The following is a 24,094-nucleotide window of genomic DNA, read 5'->3' on the forward strand; positions in this document are numbered from 1 at the left end:
TAAATTCTTCCTATAATTGATTCATTAGTTCGTGCTCTAGACCCCCAAGTAATGTGTTTTTTAAATGGTTACTTAGGAATCTGATGTCACATGCCATTTCTATGTAGGTTTAAAGCTGTCGCTTTCTTTGAGGGAAAGGAAACTGTCAGACCGTATGGCATATTTATTATAGATGTACAAATGGGTCACTGTCATTTGCTAAAACACTTTTTTGAGTTTTGGCTTTTTTTAAAAATCCAAACTAGCATCACCGCTTCTTGCTTTCTGAACCACCATGAGTCCTAGCTCATGGATTCCAACTAGAGTTCATCTTCAAATTAAATTGAAGGTGGAATCCCTTCCTGAGTTATAAAGACGGGCAACATTCCCACTGTATATAGCTTGTTACGGAAATAACTATTTTGTTGTAGAACATGGAGGAGAATCGTCAAAGGATACTTGAGAATGAAGAGACTACGCAAACCCAACTCATGTGTAATGATGTGTTTGATAACTTGCAGGACATGGAAGCAGAGCTTTGCTCCTTGCGTCATGAGAAATTAAACCTTGAGGAGAAGCTTTTCAGCCTACAACAACACATTGACAAGATGACAAGTGAAAGCGATGAGCTGAAGACTACACTTCAGAGCCTAGTGTCAGAAAGGGACCAGATGAAGGAAGACCTTAGAGAGAACGTAGAGATGGTAACTAGGAAATCCTTAGGTTTTCTTCTTTTGGAAGTTACCGCATGGAATTATAAACAGTTTTTGAATGAATGTTCTTAATTCTTCCTCTTTGTAGTCTATTGAAACTCAAGATCACCTTAGAGAGGCACAACATGACCTTCAGCAGCAGAAACTGAGCATAGAAGAGTTAACATGTCAGATTGCATCTTTAGAACAAAAAGTATGTTATTTTGGACGATCAATGTTGCATTTTATCTTGAACCATCCAAATTCCACAGATCTTATGTTTATTTTTTTTTTCTTTTCCCTTCAACCAGTCGTCTATACTAAATCACGAATTGCAGGAAACTATTGCAGTTTTGAAGGAATCCAACAATGAGCGAGATCTTCTTGAGCAGATGAAGCAGAAACTGGTATTAGAACTAGAACATCTTCATAATGATATTAAGAACAAAGAACTGACCATAGGAGAATCTGAAAAAGAGCGGACTGAAGCTGAACAAAAAGTCCTTGCCCTGACTGTACAGCTGAAGTCTATGTCAGAGGAGAGGGAAGAGTTGCAGAAGCAGGTAACTCAGGAGGAACTTGGTAAAGGTTTTATAGCTACAGGTCATAGATCTATATTCTTTTACAGATTCATGTAAAAGTACTTGACAGGAGTCCATCATGTTTGGTTAAGAAAAAAAGTAACCTTTTTCTACATATCATCAGAACTAAACAAACCAAAACTCCATCCAGTTGCCAGTAAACATGTCAGGGTTGAGAAATGTCCTGAATGAGTGTGTAACTGGTCATCTTCTTGCTCTTTTAGTAGAAGGAAAAAACCATCCCTAAATGTGATTGTTCTATGATCCATCACATGGGTGGTGATAACATGACGTCATGTTCCTGTAGTCTCTGGAGACTGTACAAGGGGAGAGATGAATTGCCACCTGTGATCTTTCTTTTTGATGTTACGTTCAACTTACACCTTCACACAATATTGGCTGGAAAACTTTACATACTCTTTAGGGATCAGATTGGTTTTGACTTGATTTAAGAAGTTGTTTAAGTTTCCATTAGTCTATTGGTAATGCCACTTTTATCGCACACTAGTCTGCTGAAACTGAAGAGGAGCTTAAAAGGACTCAAGAAGAACTTGATCAGCAGAAGCAGGGGGTTGAAAAGCTGGCAAATGAAATTTCTTTGCTTGAAGAAAAGGTATACATTTAGCTATATTGATAACTCTATGATCTATCATTCCCCGTATGGAATATAGAGAACTGTCCAGGGATGTGCTCACTCTTGTTTGTTTTTTTTCCTTCAAAAAGTCCTCCGAGCTAGAAAGAGAGTTGCAAGAAAAGAGTCACATCCTGAACAAAGCTGTTGAAGACAGACACATTTTTGACCAGTCTAAACAAGGTCTCGTCTCTGAAATGGAACAGGTTATGGAGGACTTAAAGAACAAGGACTCTGACTTGAAACAAGCGGAGAAGGAAAAAGAAGCAGTGTCTCAGAAAATACTTGAACTTACCAACAAAATGCAAAGTATTGCACAAGAAAGGGATGACCTGGTGCATTCCAAGAAGAAGCTGGAAGAAGAGGTACATTATATTGTGGACAGAAGAAAACTACTTCCTTTACCGTAACTGTCCGGTTTAAACCGTTACCCTGAGTACTGCACTCTGTCAATCTCCCTTATGTGGGGTCACTATGGAGCAAAGGGCGTCTGAGGACTGCCTCACACTTAGCAATGCTATGGCCACAGCCTTGTAACCTTGAGGTGCTCTTCTCAGGCAGTTACTATAAAATCAGTGTGATTCTGGAATTAAAAAAAAGACCACCCCAAAGTTGCATTGGTTATAGACCTCTTAATGCTGTTGAACAGTTGGGTTTCCCAATAGATGAATCCTCTGTTTCACTTGTAAGCCATAAAAGTTTTACAAGCATCTTTTTCTACTAATTCCTGTTTTTGTTAGTAGGGCACTTAGTTGTACCAATTGGCTTCCAATAATTTGAATCTGTGAAATTTGCCATATTTATCGCTGAGTATTCTGCAAACACCCAAGATGCAGCAGCTTGACTTTACTAGGATTCAGAACTTTTATATGACTTTTGTCTCTTATGTTTTTTTTTTGTTTTTTTTTTAAGGGTAAATTTGTTGTATTTTAAATAGAGATGAGCGAACGTACTCGGATAGGCACTACTCGTCCGAGTAATGTGCCTTATCCGAGTACCTCCCCGCTCGTGCTGAAAGATTCGGGACGCGCTGCGGAGCGGGGAGCTGCAGGGGAGAGCGGGGAGGAACGGAGGGGAGATCTTTCTCTCCTTCTCTCCCGCCCGCTCTGCCCCGCTCCCCGCCGCAACTCACCTGTCAGCAGCGGAGCGCCCCGAATCTTTCAGCACGAGTAGAGCGGTACTCGGATAAGGCACATTACTCGGACGAGTAGTGCCTATCCGAGTACGTTCGCTCATCTCTAATTTGAAACAAATGTTATGTACCTTATCACGAGAGTCACATCAGTTGTGCTCAACTTCTGTAAGGTCATAGAAACCTATCAGAGGTTGTGGTCTGTAGGGGACCTAGGCATTAAGATCTCGTCGGTGGCTAATATAACTTGGTTGTGGCACTTGAGTTGCAGTCTCCTTTAACTCTTCTGTGTTATCCTTTGGTGGTTCTTTAATGTAAAAATTTAGTTACATTTTTTTCCTGACCGCTAACCCATTTCTTTTCCCTGTTTTTTAAATCAGGCGGAGAAATTAAGGGAGGAATTTCAGCAGCTAAAGCATGAGCATAACCTCTTAGCCGACCAACAAACTAGGAAGACTAGCCAAATAGATGAACTAGAAACCGAGCTCCAACAAATGCAAGAGAAGATGCGCCTCAGTGACACTTCCATTAAACAACTGGGGAACGAGAAAGTTGCTCTACAAAAGCAGCTGCAACAATGTGAGCTGAAGGTGGCGTCCCTTCACCAAGAACAGGAGCAGATGCAGCAGCTGCTCGAGAGAGTGCGAAGCGAGAAACAAACTATATATGCCAGTCTGCAAGACCAAGAGAAAGCGGTAGGTATACCATAGATCTATATAGTAGTGCCGTGTGGGAGAAAATAGATTGTGCAGTCCCACTGGCAGGCTGGTGATTGCCAAGACTCACGCGGACTTAGAAAAGTGCCTCTAACAGAGAAAAAATTGCAATACTTGGATTACCTTTTATATTTTCCCAAGATCTTAGAGTGATTTTCAGCTTTTTCAACAATTCAGTGTTCAGCTTACATAACTTAAAGGGGTATTCTGGTTGGGAAGCGAAGTTTAAAAAATTCCAGATATGAATAGTGTTGGCGCCATGTTTATGTACAACTGGTTATGGGTATAAATTGTGCAGCCTTTCCCAGCTTAGCCTGTCCTCTGCGGTTTTTCGGCTATTTTCCAAGGTGGCCGCCACATCCCTGTCGATATGCAGCTTGAAAGTACATTTTTCACAGTTCCCAGCTCTGTACTCCCTTTGTGTATGTATACCCCCACTAAGCGCTGCCCTTTAGTGGTCAGCAAATCCAATCTTGAGAGCTGCAGAGAAAGTCAGCCCGGTCATTCCTGCTGAGCAACCTCGACCTGTAGCTCTCGAATACTTACAGGTCGTATCCAAGGTAACCTGGGAATAAACACTTCTGGAGAGCCGGGAGAAGGTGAGGGTTTATAGATCTACCGACACAAAATCCAGAACAGAAGCACATTGCAAACTTTAATGGTTTAGCATTCATTTGAGAGCAGTTTTGTGCAACAGGAATATCCCTCTAGGTTTGTGCAGGGTTTTTTGGATCATTTTGTCTTGATATACATAAATTTTGAAAATTGTGCTAGTCACACTTAGAAACTGACTGTAAAGTGGAGTCAAACTCCTCCTGCACTGCCTCCTGGTGGAAGCAAACCAGCGCTCCTCATATGTCCCCAACTCCAGTCCTCAGGGACCACCAACAGGTCATGTTTTTAGGATCTCTTATGGTAAGAACATCTGTGGCAATGCCTGAGGCACCGGCAATTACATCACCTGTGCAAACTGAGGAAATCCTGGAAACATGACCTGTTGGTGGTCCCTGAGGACTGGAATTGGAACACTGGTCTAGTGGATTTGGTTATGTAATTGCTGCCTCTTGAGAACCCCATTCCAATGTGCCCAAATATAAAAGGAAAACACATGTTACAAGCCAGGTAAAGGAGCATCACATGGGGAGTTAAAGGTGTGTGGGTGCTAACCATTTCTGGGTCACAGTGGAGGTGGTTGGTACCCGTAGCAACAAGGGGTAAAAAACGTGAAAGAACACTACAGCTTTTCAAGAAAAGGAGGCTTTTTTTTTTTTTTGAAACTTGCATTTAATGGGTGAGTGCTTTATTTTCACATTGGAAGCGCATTGGATTGGGGTTCCTGAGATGAGACTACTACTTAATACTTAGCAGTTGTAGTAAATGCCCTGAGTTGTCTGGTTGTTTTACTAGGTTGCTCAGCTACAAGACGAACTGATCACTTCTCAGACAAAACTTGAGACTGTGAAAGAGGAGTGTAATGAGAGAAACGCCCAACTAGCTGAGAAAGTTAATGAAGTAACGGAACTGTTAAAGGAGAAGGCTTCTGTGGAAGAGGAGAACGAACAATGGGTGGTGGTAAGTCTGTTAGCCATGCAGATCGGCCACCATGTGATATTTAACTTCTATGTATCTCTTGCATTTGTGCTTGCATATAAACCTAGGTTTTCAGAATACAAATTCCTAAACTACTGGGATTTGTTTCTGTGAGGGGAATAGATTGCCTCTCTTGTGCTGAACATGGATGTTGGTGCATTTATTCCAGAAAGTGTCAGATGAAATGGTGAAGAACTATAAACTGGAGAAAAAGATCTCTTCTCTGGAAAGTTTGGTTACTCTTTTGCGCTCAACACGGAATGAAACTTCTGAAGAAGTAGATCAACTAGCAGTATGTACTGAATCTTTAGAAAGAAAGAATCAAGAATGGAAGGTAATATTGATGTTTACAGTTGTAGAACAGGATTTCCTATTGGCTGGCTAAATGAAATATGACAATCTCTAAGAAATGTCCTTCTTTTTTTTTTTTTTTTCTTTTTATAGGATCTTGTGGAAAATGTTTCCACCATTTATACAAATCATCACAGTTTGCTGAAAAACCTCTCTAGGGATCTTAAAAGAGAAACTGAAGCTCAAAAACAATCGATGAGTGCGATAAAAGAAGGTCTTTCATCAACACTCTCCAAGACTTTTGGAAATCTGGAAACTGAACATACCAAGCTAAATTCTCAAATCGAAAATCTGCTGCATAAGTTTAAGGTATAATTCTGGTCTGGGTGACATAAAGGGGTTGCACCAGAATTATCACCTACTCGTAGGGTAGGTGATAAGTTTGATCGGTGGGAGTCTCACTGCTGAGGCCTCCACCAAGATGGGAAATGCATCTCTTCTGGTCACTGTTGGCTCATTGCACCCACCCTCGGTGATGTGGATCTTCAATGGAATAACAACCACTCTTGTACGCCACTCATTTCAATGGGGCTGGCGTAGATGGCCAAGCACTTTGTACTCTGCCATCTCCCGAAGTGTCATGAAAAATGAAAGGGTGGTACAGCACATGCGCTACTGTCTCCCCATTCAATCTCCATATCACTGTAATGGGTGCAGTGAGCCTGCGGAAAGGAGAAGGGGAGCACAGGACCTCCATTCTCAGGATCAGTGGGGGTCTCGGCAGTGAGACTCCCACTAATCAGACCTATCGTTTGGATAAGTGATTGATTAAGTCAATTGCCGTGCCAACCCCCCCAAATATATGATATATATATTATACTATACTAAAGGTTATGTAATCCAGGTGTCAGAAGGTACTAATCATCCCTGCAGAGATCTAGCAGGTTCAAAGTGGTGAAGGTAATGCTTCCAGGTAAAAAAAAACAACTCCTTTTTACAGGCAATTCAAATATTCAGTTCAGGGTCTACATTGTTGACGTCCAGTTTTTTCTTGCCTGTATCATTGAAAGACACAGCTGAAGACCTTGGATATAGCTACTGGCAGGCAGACACTAAGCAGAAAGTGTTCTCTCCTCCCACTAGCTACACCCCTTCTGTGGGCACCGCTCCTAGTTTTAGCTTAAGCCCCATTTAGACACACAGATTATTGCTTGAAATTCATTATAATGATAAAAGTGAGCAATGGTTTTGCTTTTAAAGACGGACATTTTTTCCCTAATTAAAAAGTCGTTTCAGTCGTTTTTATTATCGTTGTGTGATGTTTGCATTGAAAAGTCCTGTAAAATCACTGAATGACGTCATTTTGACCAAACGAAAAGCAAACGGCCGAACGATGGATTTTAAGCGGACTGAAAGACAACGATAAGCGAATCTTTAACGATAACTGCACGACGGGCGCAAGATAGACGCAATGATTATCGCCTAAATGTTGGCTTTTGAGAGAATTTTGAGCGATAATCGTTGTCTAAATGGGCCTTTAGCGTCTGTAAGGGGCAGATATTGTTCTTGCTGGACTCCAACTAGCTCTTGGGTTCAGGGAATACAGGCATGCAGGACTTTCCCTGTTGACCCATCAAGGAGGAATAACCATGGAGTTAACTGTGCAGTTGTCTGTCATAACCTTGAAAGAAAAAGGGGTACATCAAAGTCCTTTTCAGGGGAGTTATGAGCTTCTCTTCCCTGGCAGCGGCTCCTGTAACTCTTGACCCGCTAGGTCCTTTTTTTTCCTTTTATTGGTGCAGAAAGTCAGAAGCTGCGTGTGTGAAGCTGTAAATTGTGCCCGATGACGTAGCTCTGTGCAATGGGCGGATTCGTTTGCGCCGCGCTTTGCCGCTGGCTACTACTTTCATCACTGGTTCTTCACTACCAACATCAAAAATTTAGGTCCCAGGTTCAGGCCTAGGCAGGGCACTCTAAGGGTGTGTTCGCCGTGGTAGGTGGTGAGGACTTGCTATGCAGGCAGCAGTTTCTCTTCTCACAAGAAGCTACAACTCTCACAGCAAGGAATCCTGGGATCATTATCCCACACCTCTGCTCTGCCTGGTGGCTGGCTGTCCTGTGCTTCTGTCTCTTCTGCAGTACATCTTGCAATTGTCTATAATACAGTAAATTGTATAATTGCTGCTTTAGCGCCATGTCCGACTCCAGACAAGGGCCATCCAGAGCTTTGTTCTAACTGCGTTCCATTGCGACAAGCAGATGTAGAACAAATTACCGCCACCATTTTGCCCAGCCTATACAAATACACAAATCGATACCCAAAATATTGATGCCAATAAAAACCTACATTCGGAAGCACAAAAATCAAGTCCTCATATGGTCATGTTGACGGAAAAATAAAGTTATGGCTTTGAAAAGTAGAGATGGAGATAAAAAAAATATTCCTTCCCCCCCCCCCCCCCCTAAAATTTTTTCCTTATTGCCAAAAATGGTCATGTCTTTAAAGGGTTTAGGAGCCATGGCCCCTTCACTGCTTACACAGGCGCATTGGCTCATCCATATAGATATCTGTCTATTATTGCAGCTCTGAATCTTGACCATATTTTAATGTCCTAACGATGGTTCTAAAAATTGTTTTGTAGGTTATCGATAGGTCTTCAGCAGTGAAAGATAAAAATTACGAGTTGGTCCAGGACTATGAGAGTGAATTATGTGAGGTGCAAAAGAAAAACCAGGAGTTGCTGCTTCAGTGTCGGTCTCTTGAACAGCATGGCACGAGATGGTCTAAGGAGGCAGCAAAGGAGCTTAAGAGCCGTCAAGCTGAATATATGAACCAACTGATAATTAAAAAAACGGATATGATGACGGTATGTATGCCACGTGACCCCACACTACTAATAAAGTAAGGTTTGTCACTGGAGGATTTTAACGTAATTTTTCTTATGTGTAGCTTGTTGTAGATGACCTGTCTGAGGCCCAAGTGGAGCTAAATGGTATAGAAACTGATCTGAAAAAAGAAATGCAATGCAAAAAATAATTCACGGTGTGGCTGGAAGAGTTTAAAGACCTGCACTGTGATACCACAAGGCTGAGCGACCGAGTACTTGGGGAAAACAGGCGCATTGCTGGACTCATCGAACATCTAACAAGGAGACTGAAGGTAAATAAAATGGACTGTGGGTTCCCTACTTGTTTTTGGTGATAAAGTAGCTTAGTAAATTGCACACAGAAAAGCGAATTATAAGCTTTTATGATTGTATATAAAATAAAATAATGCATTTCTGTAGGTTATACAGTGGGGCAAAAAAGTATTTAGTCAGATACCAATTGTACAAGTTCTCCCACTTAAAAAGATGAGGCCTGTAATTGACATCATAGGTAGACCTCAACTATGAGAGACAACATGAGAAAACACATCCAGAGAATCACATTGTCTGATTTTTAACAAATTTATTTGCAAGTTATGGTGGAAAATAGGTATTTTGTCACCTACAAACAAGCAAGATTTCTGGGTCTCACCTGTGGGTAGGCCACATGCTTTTTGTGGCTGCGTGTTCTCTTCTTTCAGAGTGGTGTTCACGGCATCCGTGGGTGCAGATCGCCACTGGGTATTGTCAGGGATGGCCGCTGACAGTGGTATATTCCGGGCCTCAAGCCTTACTTTAGTCCCTGGCTTTGGTGTAGCACACGTGGTGGGTGGGCTTGGACAGGGGAGGGCTCTTTCTCCTGGCCTCCACTCAGTTTACTGTGGCCAGGGGCGGGCTTCCTTTACTTGGTTCCTTCTCATCTAATCACCTTCATGATGCCTGCATTTCAGTGAAAAACTTGCGCCCCCCCCCCCCCCCCCACAAGGGTGTCTATATTTATTTATTTTTGACTGGTTATTGACTGATATGTATGCCAGTCTTGAGCGGCAGATAGTTGATATTATGACCACCCATGCTCTGCTAATGTGCCCACAACCTCTAACAGCAGAGAGCGTCAACATCGCTGAACGTTTCCTTTTAAAGGCTTGAGTGCTGCCATCAACACTGATTACATCATGCATAATGTATGAGTTTTATTGTGCAAACGTTTTAGGCAGGTGTGGGAAAAAAAGTAACTAAAAACGTTCTATTTTTAAAAACCCTCTAACAAAAACTAATGTTGCAGAGTCAATTAGCACAGTGGGTGAAGAGAGAATTCTAAATCAAAGCAATATTTGGTGTGACTATCCTTTTGCGTTCAGAACAGTATCAATTCTTTGTATGCTTGCACACAGTTTTTGAAGGAACGTGGCAGGGAGTTTGGTCCTAACACCTCCCAATAATCTGGTCAGAACGGCCCGGGTGACAGGTAATTTGTCCATATAGCCATCCTGCTTCTTACTACTGGTGCCTACGCCTCAGATCATCTTATTTCAAAAGGACCCCTCTTCCATCCCAGTATGTCCATACTTTAGTCAACGGCATGGCTGTTGAGGCTGTCATGTTAAGAACTTGTGGCTTCTTGGAACAAGTCATTCAGACTGTTAGCCAAGAAATCTTCCTCATGTATATACCACAGTGTCTGGAAGTCTTTCTTCTACTGGTGCGAACGGAAGAAATTTCACCCTTTGCTTTAGTTCGCAGAGACAAAATTATATTCCTTAATGCCAAAAGTCGAGCCATCCTCAAAGAGTTCAAATACATATGGAAACAATCGTGGTTGCTTGGTTGTTTCCATGTCTCACGTTCATGGTGAGTGTTTGGTCAGACCACCACAGATAAATTTTTTTATGGTAGATCTAGTTGTTTTAAAAAAAAACCTTAATCCGTTTCATGCACGACATCTACTTTTCAGAAAAGGACTAGTAATTAGGAAATTATAGTACCAGTGTTCCTGGTGGCGCAATGCACTACACAGCTGTGCTACATGGTACATCCATTATGATCACACAACACACAAACAGCTCTACTACATCCATCTTGTCTCTCACGCAAGACAGTTTGGCTCCTCCCACAGCAGTGACATCACTGCAGGTCATTCAGGCCCCTGGATCTCTGGGTGGGGGGGCAGTAGGTCGGTGTCTCCTGTCAGGACCGCTGAGTTGTCTGAGATAACATCAGAGTTGTATTCTCATTTGTAGTTTTTGTCATCACCTTTAAGAGCCCTAACTGTGTTGTTCTTCTTCTGTCGGTCAGACTCTGTGTTTTATATATGTTGTAGGACCTTCGATGATGGAGGGCGGAGCATGAAAAAGCACTCGCATACATACCTACTGACAAGTTGTCGTTAGTAGTTTGATAGAACAAGCTGATGTAATTTCTTTCTGGCCATATTGTTCCAGTGAGCTCCACCTTCTGCTGAGCACTTCTAAAGGGTGTCATTAAATGTTGATGCACCAACAAATATTTGTTAAAGCGTATGACTGAAAACATTTAGTTTCTGTTTTGATACCTTTTTAACACTTGGAAGATATCATGGAAATTCTGTAATGTTTGTTCACAGATAATCATTCAGCCTAAAATAAAGCGAGACACGGTGACGTATCTCAAGAGTTTAGATGCCGACTTGGAAAAGAAGAAAAAAGAAAATAAGGAACTGCTGCAAAAGATACAACAAATTGCACCATCTGTCAATTCTGACATCTTAGAAGAAGAAAATGTACGATTGCGTGAAACTCTGAAAGATGTCCAGGCGGAATTAAAGGTATAGTAGTTCAACATGCATTAAGAATCTGTTTCTATGCTTTTACTGGACTGTGCTAGGGTCAGATAGGTCATCGATGTTGACCTAAATTATACAATCCTCCGGACTCTTACGTAGTCCTTGCCTGCACCACTTAAGGCTTAAAGGGGTTGTCCCGCAAAAGCAAGTGGGTCTATACACTTCTGTATGGCCATATTAATGCACTTTGTAATGTACATTGTGCATTAGTTATGAGCCATACAGAAGTTATTCACTTACCTGTTCCGTTGCTAGCGTCCTCGTCTCCATGGTGCCGTCTAATTTTCAGCGTCTAATCGCCCAATTAGACGCGCTTGCGCAGTCCGGTCTTCTTCTTTTCTGAATGGGGCCGCTCGTGCCGGAGAACGGCTCCTCGTAGCTCCGCCCCGTCACGTGCCGATTCCAGCCAATCAGGAGGCTGGAATCGGTCATGGACCGCACAGAAGACCTGCGGTCCACTGAGGGAGAAGATGCCGGCGGCCATCTTCACAAGGTAAGTAAGAAGTCACCGGAGCGCGGGGATTCAGGTAAGCACTGTCCGTTTTTTGTTTTTTTTAAACCCCTGCATCGGGTTTGTCTCGCGCCGAACGGGGGGGCTATTGGGAAAAAAAAACGTTTCGGCGTGGGACAACCCCTTTAATCAGGTGCAGCTGAAATATTATTGCTACTTGATTTATGTAATGGGGAGTTGCTGCATGTCGGGACTTTTTTTTTTTTTTTTAAGCCAACACAAGTAACTTTTCATTTGCTTAGAACTTTTTATGAAGCCATACCATACAAATAAAGGGTAGGAATATAGATTTTGTGGCTTGACCTTGATATACTTTTTACCTCGGTAAAAGTACCGTATTTTCCGCTTTATAAGACGCACCGGTCTATATCACAGCGGTGCGTCTTTGACGCAGGAGGAAGGAAGGAAGCCGTTTGGTGGTGAGCGCCGGCGGGTACTACTGCTGCTCCCCGCCTCCACCAATCACAGGTATGTATGGGCGGCAGTGGGGAGGAGACTGGTCGCACAATTGTTCGTGTGATCGCGAGTTTCACACAATCGCGCGAACTAAATCGCGTTCGCGCGGTAAATTCGCGAATGCGCTAAAATGGCGATCGGAACGAAGTTTTTGGCATATTTACTTTATAAGACGCAGCAACTCTGCCCCCCCCCCCCCCCCCCCTGCTTTGGAGGGGGAAAAGGTGCATCTTATAAAGTGAAAAATACGTACGGTATGCGGTTCAAGGGAGTAGTAACTTTATACACCTGAGCATCTTCCTAGTTGTGGGCAGAAGCCTCTTGTCCACTCCCAAATGTAATGGGAAATCATCAATCTCCATATGTGTAACATACATATTTCACCCCTCTGCATTGTAAGGGCTGAAATGAATTGATGTGCTGCAGAGTTGAGAAATCCAAATAGTCAATTTGTGTGTTCAAATCTCATAAACGGAGCTGCTGTTGTATCCTCTGGGGATGTTCCATGTGGACTTGTGCACAAACACAAGGATTCACTCTGATATGCTGTTGTCCTATCTGGCTTATTTGTTTTGCTCTGACATGCAGGGTCTACTTTTTTACACATGGCAAAACTAATCGTATAAATTCAGTATCTATTACACTGTTTCCTAAAAAAAAAAAAAAAAAAGTTCTCTACTGCCACTTATATAATGTGCCTTAGTTGAAAGTTCAAAGTTCATGATTTCTCATTTGCTTTTTTTATCATTCAGAAGTAGAAGCTGTATTCAAATGATCTTACAGCTGAGCTGCTCTAATCTAGCGGACTATTGTTTTGTAGCCCTGCAGTTATTGTTGGACGGCTTCCTAGTCTTTCCTCCCCTCACTTGGCAGTTTTGAAGTAATCTTGGGAGCTTTACAATGCTAACTGTTCTGTGCCAGTGTATAGTCTATGCAAGCCTAGCAGAAGGCATCCTTTCAACCAATTACATGCATTAATGTCCTAGAGATGACTCGTGTCTACTGGTGTTTTGCAGGAAAAGCAGCATCTGGTCCAGAGTCTGGAAAATGAGCTGAGCTCTGCCAAAGCAGATGCCAAAGAAAAAGCGGAGAAGGCATTACTGCTGGAAGAGCAGCTGCGCTCCAACACCGCAGAGTCCGCGCTTTCTGAGATGGAGGTTAAGATGAATGAAAAGGAAAAGCATTTCCAGGCAGCGCTGGAGGAAATACAGGTTCTCCAGGTAAAATAGGCAATGCCAAAATACACTGCTCTACTAACCATTTAGCTGTAGGCGCTCCCTGCATGAAACTTGGCCGGCACTTTGCACTTGCACTTTGCATCTTGGTAGTGGTAAAGTAAGGAGGGCCAGGTAGAAGTTTGTGTAAGGAGAGGAGGAGGCAGGGCTTTTCATGGTAGAAAGTAATCCAGGTTTGTTTCCAGGTAGCAACAGATTTTTTTCTCCACCTCTCTAGAGGTAATCTGTTGGGGAACATTCACGTAGGCATCTTTTTTCCATCTGTGAGCTGTCCATGGACCCATTAAAGACTATCTGTTTGTGCAAGATCGCTTGACTGAAAAATCGCAGCATGTCCTCCTGAGTACTACAGTAGTGCTCCAGAGCGCTATATAGTCCTCTGTCCACTTCTTGCACTCGTGAGTACAGAAAACAAATGGGAAGCGGAATCCTCATCGTTCACCCTTCTATTCCAGCCAAGATAACGATGGGACCTAGAGAGGGGGATATCCTACTGGACCTCGGGGATGTAGCATTAGCCTTTCGACTGCTCTCTCTCAGATCTCTGTACTCTTGGAATCGATGGTAGTGGTAGATAAAGGAGTGAAGCAGCTGATTTTTGTACAGGTTAGGTTATATTTAGAGATGAGCGAGTATACTCGCTAAGGCACATTACTCGAGCGAGTAGTGCCTTAGCCGAGTATCTCCCCGCTCATCTCTAAAGATTCGGAGGCTGGCGGCGGAGAGCGGGGAGGAACAGAGGGGAGATCTCTCTCTCGCCCCCCCCCCCACCCCCTCCCGGTCCTTCCTGCTCCCCGCCGCAACTCACCTGTCACCCGCGCCAGCCCCCGAATCTTTAGAGACGAGCGGGGAGATACTCGGCTAAGGCACTACTCGCTCGAGTAATGTGCCTTAGCGAGTATACTCTCTCATCTCTAGTTATATTCTTTTAATATGGGTCGATTCTCAGCCCCATGTTATGATTATCGATCTTCAAGCATTGACCAGATCAACACTGTTTTACTTTCCTTATTACATGATCCGGCTATAGATGTCTCAGTTCACACGGGGAGTTATGTGGCTGACCAGCAAACCTTTTTATGAAGAGCAACGATCAGCTGACAAATGAGCGTTCACTAGTTCGTCGGCAGATTTTGTCTGTGCCTTTTTATACTGCCCAAGCAAAGAACGTTATGTGCAACAAGCAGGCCGTGTAAAAGGGCATTAAAGGAGATGTCCCGAGGCAGCAAGTGGGTCTATACACTTCTGTATGGCCATAATAATGCACTTTGTAATATACATTGTGCATTAATTATGAGCCATACAGAAGTTATAAAAAGTTTTTTACTTACCTGCTCCGTTGCTGGCGTCCTCGTCTCCATGGTGCCGACTAATTTTTGGCCTCCGATGGCCAAATTAGCCGCGCTTGCGCAGTCCGGGTCTTCAGCAGTCTTCTATGGAGCCGCTCGTGCCAGAGAGCGGCTCCGTGTAGCTCCGCCCCGTCACGTGCCGATTCCAGCCAATCAGGAGGCTGGAATCGGCAGTGGACCGCACAGAAGAGCTGCGGTCCACGAAGACAGAGGATCCCGGCGGCCATCTTCAGCAGGTGAGTATGAAGACGCCGGACCGCCGGGATTCAGGTAAGCGCTGTGCGGGTGGTTTTTTTTAACCCCTGCATCGGGGTTGTCTCGCGCCGAACGGGGGGGGGGGGTTGAAAAAAAAAAAAAGCCGTTTCGGCGCGGGACATCTCCTTTAAGACAATGCATCTCTATGAATGTTATTCCATGAGTCGTCTAACGGATTCAGTGCTGCCTTTTATGGGTTAATGGCTACTTTGCTGTTTACTCCTAAGACTGCTATATGTAAGTATTCAGATGATTGGGAAGTCTTCCCCTCTGTACATGTAGTCTTGTGTATGGTAATATTTGCGCACTATTTGTTGTAGGGCTCGTTGTAGGTCCTTAAACACTTTCAGCTGTTTTCACAAATCTGATAAAACTTGGTTTTGACTTTGGGGCTTAACTTTTTTCTTTCTTAAACAAGGAAAAGGTTTCCAAAGGTGCAGCACCCTACAAGAATGAAATAGAGCGCCTCAGAGATCAAGTCGTGAAGGGCGAGATGGACAGAATGAAGCTGACCAAATCTACAGAGCAGCAGTAAGTATGTCCGGTTTAGCTGTGTGTGATATAAAAAATATGCATCATGAATAAAATCCACTTCATCAATCCCCCGAAAAGCCCCTTTACACTCGTTGATCTGCTTTTCCTTAAACTAAATGGTACAATGATGGTGTTTAAATCGATTCTTTAAAATTCCATCTGTCATAACATACAAAAGAGTTAACCTCTAACTATAGCCCTTTTTAGGGCTCAGACATCCGCAGTACAGACTTATGTATTCTTTTAAAATCCGCAGCCCGTCTGCAGTGTCAGCTGTGGGTGGGCCGCAAATCGGACAGCTTCCATTGACTTCAATGGAAGCCGTCCTTGCGGGAACCACACTGAAATGGAGCATGCTGTGATTTGTTTTCCGGACCAAAAGATCTGCAAAGCAAATCCGCAAGCTTTACTTCCATTGCGGACGCCCATGCTTCCCTATGGGCGGCTTGAATTTCGGATCCTCTGCAATTCAAATCCACCCGTGGACATTGGGCCTTAGGGAACCTCTTCCCCACACATATGATGTGATGAAGAATGCTATAATGGACTGCCTATAGGGAAGAAAAGTAAAGGTGCATTAGTGCCAACAAGCTCGCTGCACAATGGCAGAACCCAGTATATGGCTTGTGCTGGGGAATGCACGATCTAGGAAGTCCAGCATGGTAAAGCAGTAGGGAACCAGTTTAACAATCTGTCCTCGTCCACACAAAACCGGGGAAAAAACAAAGTGAGGGGGGGGGGGGGGAGAGGCATCCTTTCTAAAGGGTCAGGGGGCTGTAGTTGGATGGAATTTTAATGAAACCAGTTAAAACCCCATCTTAATAGTATACAGGGAGAATTAACCCTCCTCATTGTGCTGCTATGTAGACTGTAAGGGGAAATATAGTAAGCTGGATCTGGAAGGAAATAAAAATTCACATGTCTGCAGAGATTTTGCAGCCCTCCAGGCAATTCAGCAGCTCTAGAGCCCTTGGGAGATGCTTTTTTTTTTTTTTTGTAGGACCACAGAACGTTGTGACTAGTCACTGGAGGGGATTTTTCTTGATACTCTCAATAAGCCACACTAAAATGTATTTCTTCATGCTCCCTAGAATTTCATCCTTGAAAGCTTGTGTAGAGGACAAAGAAGAACGCTTACGAAAATTAAGAGAGCAGCTCAGAAGATCACAAAAAGACCTAGATGATACAGGCATGTAAATGAGGCTTCAATCCTTAGAGGAGGGTGTTCCTTGATCATATCAGAAAAAGTAAAAATATTTCTTATGTTTTTCCTTAGTTGGTCCTGGAAGCTCCAGCGCCCCAGCGTACCCTCTGACTTGCGGCGGTGGTAGTGGCATCGTGCAGAGCACGGCTATGCTTGTGCTACAGTCAAAGAATGCTGAGCTGAAAAGGGAAATTGCACAGTACAAGAGAAGGTGCCATCAGCTGTCAAGGTATGGCTGCCATCTCTCCTGCCTTAGCTTCTCTAAACTATGCGGTAAGAGTAGGGCATTTCTAGGAAGTGTTATAAAGCACTTGGGGATGACAAACTCCACCTCTTACCATACGTCAGAGAAAAGGGGGGTCTTAAATGCAAAAAAGCTTCTCCTTCTATACAGCTCACAAATGGCCTCTTATGGTATATGCTGCATACTGCAGCAGAGCCACACTTCAGGCTCCTTCCCACAGGGGTGGATCACAGCATTTTACCACCGTGGGAGACGGCGGTGAGCGGTCTAGGGATGCAATAGTGTATTATGTTTTTTGTTTAGTTTTTCTATGGTGGTGAGGGAATGCCAAACCTTATGCTACATTTGAAAAAAAGAAACGCCATGGACCAAAATGTCTTTGTTAAACTACAAGTAATGTCCAACTGCAGCAGGACCCCTGCTGAACGGGGCAATGGTAAGTACATGTGACCAGCGCTCTATTCATTGTGTACAGATAGCTGAGTGATACATTGTTACCTCAGTTGGTCCTATAGAAGTGAATGGCGCAGCAGTCACACATGCACACTACCACTCCGTTCAGTAGGGGGGCTTCAAATGCACCATTCTCGTGATCACTGGGAGTTTATCCTGAGGATGTCCTGAATGGCTTTTGGTTGGAAACCCCCTTCTAACTTGTCCATCTTCTAATGATGGGATGATTTTCTGACCATATATTTATTTTAAGCCTTTGCAATCCAATTTTGGATTCAGGGTTTCCTAGGGGGCTTTCTCTTTCTGCCATTATCCAATGGCGCCATCTGCTGGCTAAAGCCAGTACTGCGGTATGGGACATGCTGGAGAGGCCCCTGACAACAGAGCAGCCAGTAATCTACAGTAAGAATACCCTGCCAGATATCTTTTTGACATTGACGTCTGAAGACATTCTGATTGAAGGCTGTACAGCTCCAGACTGGATTGGAAAGGGTTAAATGTTGATCAGCGGCATTGTGGTTTTCCTAGGAAATACAACCTGTTACTGTTTTGACTTTTTTTCTCTCCTCCTCTCTGCTTTTCCTAGTAACATATCCTCTTATGAAGAAGAGCTTAAACAGCTGAAGAAACAGTCTCCTAAGACCCCTACTACACTCCTTAGTTCATTGCATGATGACCTGATGTCTCATAGCAATACAGACCTTTGCAGCGCCACAGAGGTTTCTCCAAGGAAGTCCGAGATGTCGTCTTGCTATATAACTTCACCGGGCAAAACTGGGCTACAGAGAAAGCGGGACTTGTCTCAAAGTAAGACCGTAACTCACAAACCTCCACCAATGTCCCCAAATAGGGAGCGACACAGCGTTCCTGCTAGCTCTCCGGGAAATACTGATCATTACAGAAAGCGTCCAGCTTCTCCACACAAGACAGATGGGCCTTTGTTCAGCACTTTAACTGCATCACCTTGCAAAAAGCAAAAGTTGCCAGTGAAAACCGATTCGCCTAAAGAGAAATTCTTTGACGTGAGATCGAAATCTTTACCTTACTGGCCGGACAAGTTTTTTGATAACTCCAACCTTGGCACTTTATTAGGTAATTAAAATGTGTATTTCTGTATCACAGGGCTGTATGGGCAGTAGACCGTTGTGGAATGTCCTATGTATTCTCTCCAGAGACGTTGAGTTAGATCCTAAATCGTTGCCAGCATGGAGGCAGAGCAGCTCGGGGAGCGGTCTACACGGCTTTTAAGCTTTTGGCTTTTGAGCGATCATTTTGCATGTGAGCCGCTGGGAACTGTATTCAGGGAGCAGACCACCCGCTGTTCTCTGACTAAGTTCCCTTTGTTCTGCTGCGGGGCTGACAGCTGAGACACTGTAATCCGCGCTCCCCAGGCAGAACACAGCGTGCAGTCTTTATCAGCTGTTCTGCTGAATGATGGATTTTATGCCGAACTGAAAATCCTCTTTTGGCAGAAAAGTGAAAGATGGGCACATTTACCTGCAACTATTATCGCTCAAAAGATGGCTTTTGAGCGAAAATCGTTGTGTCTAAATGGGCCTTTAGTGTTAGGTAAACTAGGGAAACGCATGGAAAAGACTAGTTGTTTGACAGTCTAGTTGCTATAGACACACTGCCTGACGGCTATTTAGGCTAAAAGCGAGATTGTCACAAAAACTTTTGGAGCTTGTTGACAGGTAGGTACAATAGTGTGTCCACGACTGAACTGGAAGAGTCTGCTGTGGTGTATTTTACTAGGGTTTCAGCGGGAGGCCAGGATTATACAATACACAGAGGTGCTTAAAAGCTATTTGATCAAGGGGTATGGGATATTTTATTCAACATGTATTCACTATATCATTGACAGATCTAAGTACAGAACCTGCCGATGGGAATCCTAGAGGAGAATTGGGTAACCGTCAGATGTTTTGTTTTGCACCCTTTATGACAAGACCTCCTATACATTAAACCACTTGTGTCCCCGTCCCGTCCGTCTCCCCCCCCCCCCCCCCCTCCCCCGTCTGCAATGCCAGCGTGAAGGGCACAGAGATGCAGGAGCACAACTTGCTTCCCAATACTGATTGGTAAAATGATGTGCTTTTTTGACCAAAAGTGAATTCCCTGTAAATATGTAACTAGCATATTGCAATACCTTATTTGAATGAGTCTGTTATGTGTGTTTGCTTTGGAAGGTTTGGTCTTGACATAAAGAATGTGATCACTTTGCACATTTGGGGTGTGAAATACAGTTGGAGTGGGTTATATTACACTCTTGATGCACACTATGCCTCTTCACACTCCCTGCAGTTCACCTGATTGCAGTACATGCCGGACTACACTTTTTACCATAAATGCTTGCTGAAGGGAACTCCTTCAGTAGAGCTCTACACAAGGCCACAGTCACACAGTTCAAGAGGCCAGGGCAGCAGATCATCACCCATAGGGTCCACGGGTCAATATTGGGCTTGCTAAACCCACTTCCAGTTTTCGCAGTCTGTCATACTCCAATAACTGCCAGTAGCACAGTTCAGTCTACATATACCTAATATAGGGGGTGGGAGGGGTTGCAGTTATGGTGGCACCATCAATTACCCTATAACATGAGTACGTGTAGAAGTGATTAATTTGGCCCAAGCATAGAAAGTCCTTTAGCCAAGTAGAGCAATCCAAAAAAATGCAGTTTTACCATCTTACATTTTATACTATTATTTTGGTGCAATATACGGGGTGATGCAAAAACAATGGTGCAAAAGTAAACCAATTTATTTTATTCCATACTTGAATTCGCATAACTGCTAGAATGGCATGAAAAGATAGAAAGGCTCTTCACATTGACGTACCTTACAGATGTTTGATGTAGGTGCCATTGGTGACATAGCAGATGTCAAGTTGATGGTCCTGGTCTGCCCAGATGTATCCTGGCGTATCTACTGTTGCTTTCACGTGGGCAAAATTTCTCTCCATTATGTGCCGCAACACAGAGCTGATTCTGGTGCTGCAGAAAAACGTACCAAAACCCACAGGTATACCTGTAGATTCTGATGTGGAATACAAAATGGTTCAGTTCCGCTGCAATATCCACATGGCGGCATGCAGCTCTTGGCGCAGAATCTGCCATATGTAATGCAGCACATTTCTGTCGCTGTGAAAGCACCCGTATTGAATCCACTGCAGTCGAGATGCCTTGTTTTAGGTCGTCTAGTATTACAAATGACTGAGTTGTTGTCTTTTCATGTCTTTCTGGCTGTTGTGTCTGTTCGTGTATGACTAAATCTGCCTGACTTTTACACCATTCTTCTTGAATCGCCCTGCATATTGCAGTATAACTCCGAGAGGGTAAGACAAGTGCGCCATGTTTTGGATTATATAAACTGGCTTTGCTTTTGCACCATTGTTTTTGCATTACCCTGCGTTTATAGTTCTCTTTACAATGTAAACCCTGGAAACCCCATCTAGTTGGGCTCGCATAGAGATGTATGGAGCAGTTAGTCGCACTGAAAGCATCAGTTAGTACAAAATTACATGTGGATTTAAGTGTTCGAATCTCCTAGATGGTTCAGGGGACTTAATTTTCAACTAAGATATATATTCTGTTGAAATCACAAGAGTTTAGAAATGGAAACTGATAAATTGTCACTTCACATGTAACTACAAACTATTGGCTATTCTTGTATGTGGGATTTAGCTAAAAGGGAAGTGGTCACTTCCCCACAGCATCACATGTGGAGACGTGGCAGGTTACCTTTAAACAAGAGAAAACCATAAAAACTCCATGAAACCCGGCCCTGATACTCTGGCGCATTACAGTAATTACTTACTATTCGTTTAACCCCTTAGTGACAGCTCTATCGTAAAACTACGTCCTGCTGTTGCAGCACGTGTATGGAGGGAGGTAGCGGCGCTATCTCCCTCCATACAGCGCGGGCATCAGCTGTTTATTACAGCTGACACCCGCGGGCAATAGCTGCGCTCGGCCGTTCGGCCAGCGCGGCTATTAACCCTTTAAATGCCGCTGTCAATTCTGACAGCGGCATTTAAATCCCCCGAACGCTGTTCGGGGGTCCCGCCCGGCCCCCTTCCCCCGCGGTGAGATTGGGGAAGCCGTGCAGGTGTCATGGCAGCCGGGGGCCTAATGAATTGCCCCAGGGCTGCCTTAGCAGACTGCCTCCCAAGCCATCCACACAGGGTGGCTTGAAAGACTGCCTGTAAAAAAGCAGTATGACGTAATGCTATAGCATTACGTCATACTGCAGGAGCGATGAAAGCATCGCATGTTAAAGTCCCCCAGGGGGACTTCAAAGTAATGTAAAAAAAATATTCAAAGTTTTTTTTAATTGTTAAAAAAAAAAAAAAAGATATAAAAGTTTAAATCACCCCCCTTTTGCCATATCCTTATTAAAAAATCAAAATCATAAAATAAAAATATGTACTTGATATCGCCGCGTCCGTAAAAGTCCGATCTATCAAAGTAGTGCATTATTTTTCCTGCACGGTGAACGTCGTCTGAAAAAAAAAAATAAAGAACGCCAGAAATACACTTTTTTAGTTACCCTGTCTCCCAGAAAAAAACGCAATAAAAAGCGATCAAAAAGTCGTATGTATTCCAAATTGATACTATCGGAAACTACAGGACATCCTGCAAAAAATGAGCCCTTTCTCAACTACGTCGACGAAAAAATAAAAAAGGTATTGCGCGCACAAACTGACCGCAGAAAATAATTGAAAAAAATTAAATATCTTAAAAAAATAAATAAATAAAAGTACTACAGCAAAAAAAATACTCTACAAGTTTGGTATCGTAGCAATCGTACTGACCCATAGAATAAAAATATCAGGTCGTTTTTGTTGCAATTTGTGTGGTGTAGAAACGGGACGCACCGAAAGATGGTGGAATGTCGTTTTTTTTCCATTTCTCTCCGCTAAGAATTTTTTAAAAGTTTTTCAGTAAATAATATGGTACAATAAATAGTGCCATTGAAAAATACAACTCATCCCGCAAAAAACAAGCCCACATACAGCGACGTCGGTGGATAAATAAAGGAGCTACGATTTTTTTAAAAGGGAGTAGGAAAAAACAAAAATGGAAAAAAGCAAAAAAGCTCCGTCACTAAGGGGTTAAAGTTGCAATACCAAACGCTTCCCACAAATAACAGAAAAATAGATTGAATCTATTCAAACTTTATAGGAAAAGGCCATATGGAGGTACCTGGGCGCGTACAACCGCCTATTCCCAGCAGTGTGTGGAAAGGCAAAATACCCTACACATGCCACGAACATGATTGGTGCCGTCTCTGGTGAAACAACACCTGCATAACTTTTTTTTTTTTTTTTTTCCGTCCTTGTAAATATTTGTGGGCTGACAAGTTTTTCTCTCTTGCAGATAAAGCTTTGCACGCTGGAGCAACAACCGAAACAACTAGTGATGTCAATAACTGGTGGGATAAAGCACCAACGGATAAACCCAATGAATGCAAAGCCTCCTGAGCTTCTCCATACACAATATACGAGGCTCCCTCATCTTAGTCTGTACAGTAAAAAAAATGCAATGTGAAAAGAAAAAATTTGAATTCTGCAAAGCCGGATATTGTTCCTTCCAGCTCCAAAAGATAATGATTTTTAGTTTACATTTTAGAATATATTTAATAAAGGGTAAAGTTTTAAGTTTCACGTTCCTTCAGTCAATCTACTAAACCAGTAACCATGTTAAATGTGGCGCTAGATAGTACGCCTATTTACATCATTTACCACTTATTCTAAATCGTCTTGTGTGTTTGTTTTCGAATTTGAGTTTGATGTCTTTATTAACTAAAGTCCAATATTTATTGCTGATACAATAAAAGAAGGTAGTTTATTTAAAAGGTATTGCCATCAGCATATTATTCCAAAGGGAAGTATGTACAGGAGCCATGAGTTGAGTGCTTAAACCCTCTATTCATGTTATTCAGGCTGCTGGGGATGGGATTTTTAAAAATCTACGTAATACACTTGCTGTGCTTATTTTCAAGCTGCTGTATGTGCTTCCCCCTGGCATCTGTGTATTTTCTTCCCCATTGGCTTTAGTGGGCAGAAACGTTAAGTGGAAGAAGAAACCTGTCTGATGGGCTCAAAAAACTAATGTCAAATATGTCATAGATCCTTTAAAAAATTACACCAGTGAGAACAGGGCCTTCGCGTGGTTTTGGCCTATTGCTCTTTCTGGACATGCAGCACTTAGTGGGGGGGCCTTCAAAGCTTCCTAGGCATAGTATGCAAAATGGCGCTTCTCGGGAAAGAAGAAAACTTTCTTGCTAGTCTGAATTCTGCTTGCAGATTTTGCCCATTGATGGGGCTAAATCCACGCGTGGATCCACAACATTCACATGTGTGTGACATGTACCAAAATACACTCGATCGATGAAAAACGAACCAATCCAACAGTAAGCAGGTTCATATAGTTTTGGCAAAAAAAAAAAAAATCCCACACGTGGACTAAAAGGTTGCTAAATGCATGACGTAATTGCACAGCTTTTCACTTTTGAAGTTTTACAAGAGATAGTACTTGGCATCTTACAGAAAA

The 24,094-nt window shown here is 43.1% G+C and overlaps 1 pseudogene; it reads left to right on the plus strand.

The window, feature by feature from the left end:
• LOC136573551 (centromere-associated protein E-like) overlaps positions 1 to 23,396 on the plus strand; it is a 72,833-nt pseudogene extending 49,437 nt beyond the window's left edge.
• The last annotated feature ends 698 nt before the right edge of the window (positions 23,397 to 24,094 follow it).

This window comes from Eleutherodactylus coqui, chromosome 7, assembly GCF_035609145.1.
Source record: "Eleutherodactylus coqui strain aEleCoq1 chromosome 7, aEleCoq1.hap1, whole genome shotgun sequence".
Taxonomy (NCBI): Eukaryota; Metazoa; Chordata; class Amphibia; order Anura; family Eleutherodactylidae; genus Eleutherodactylus; species Eleutherodactylus coqui.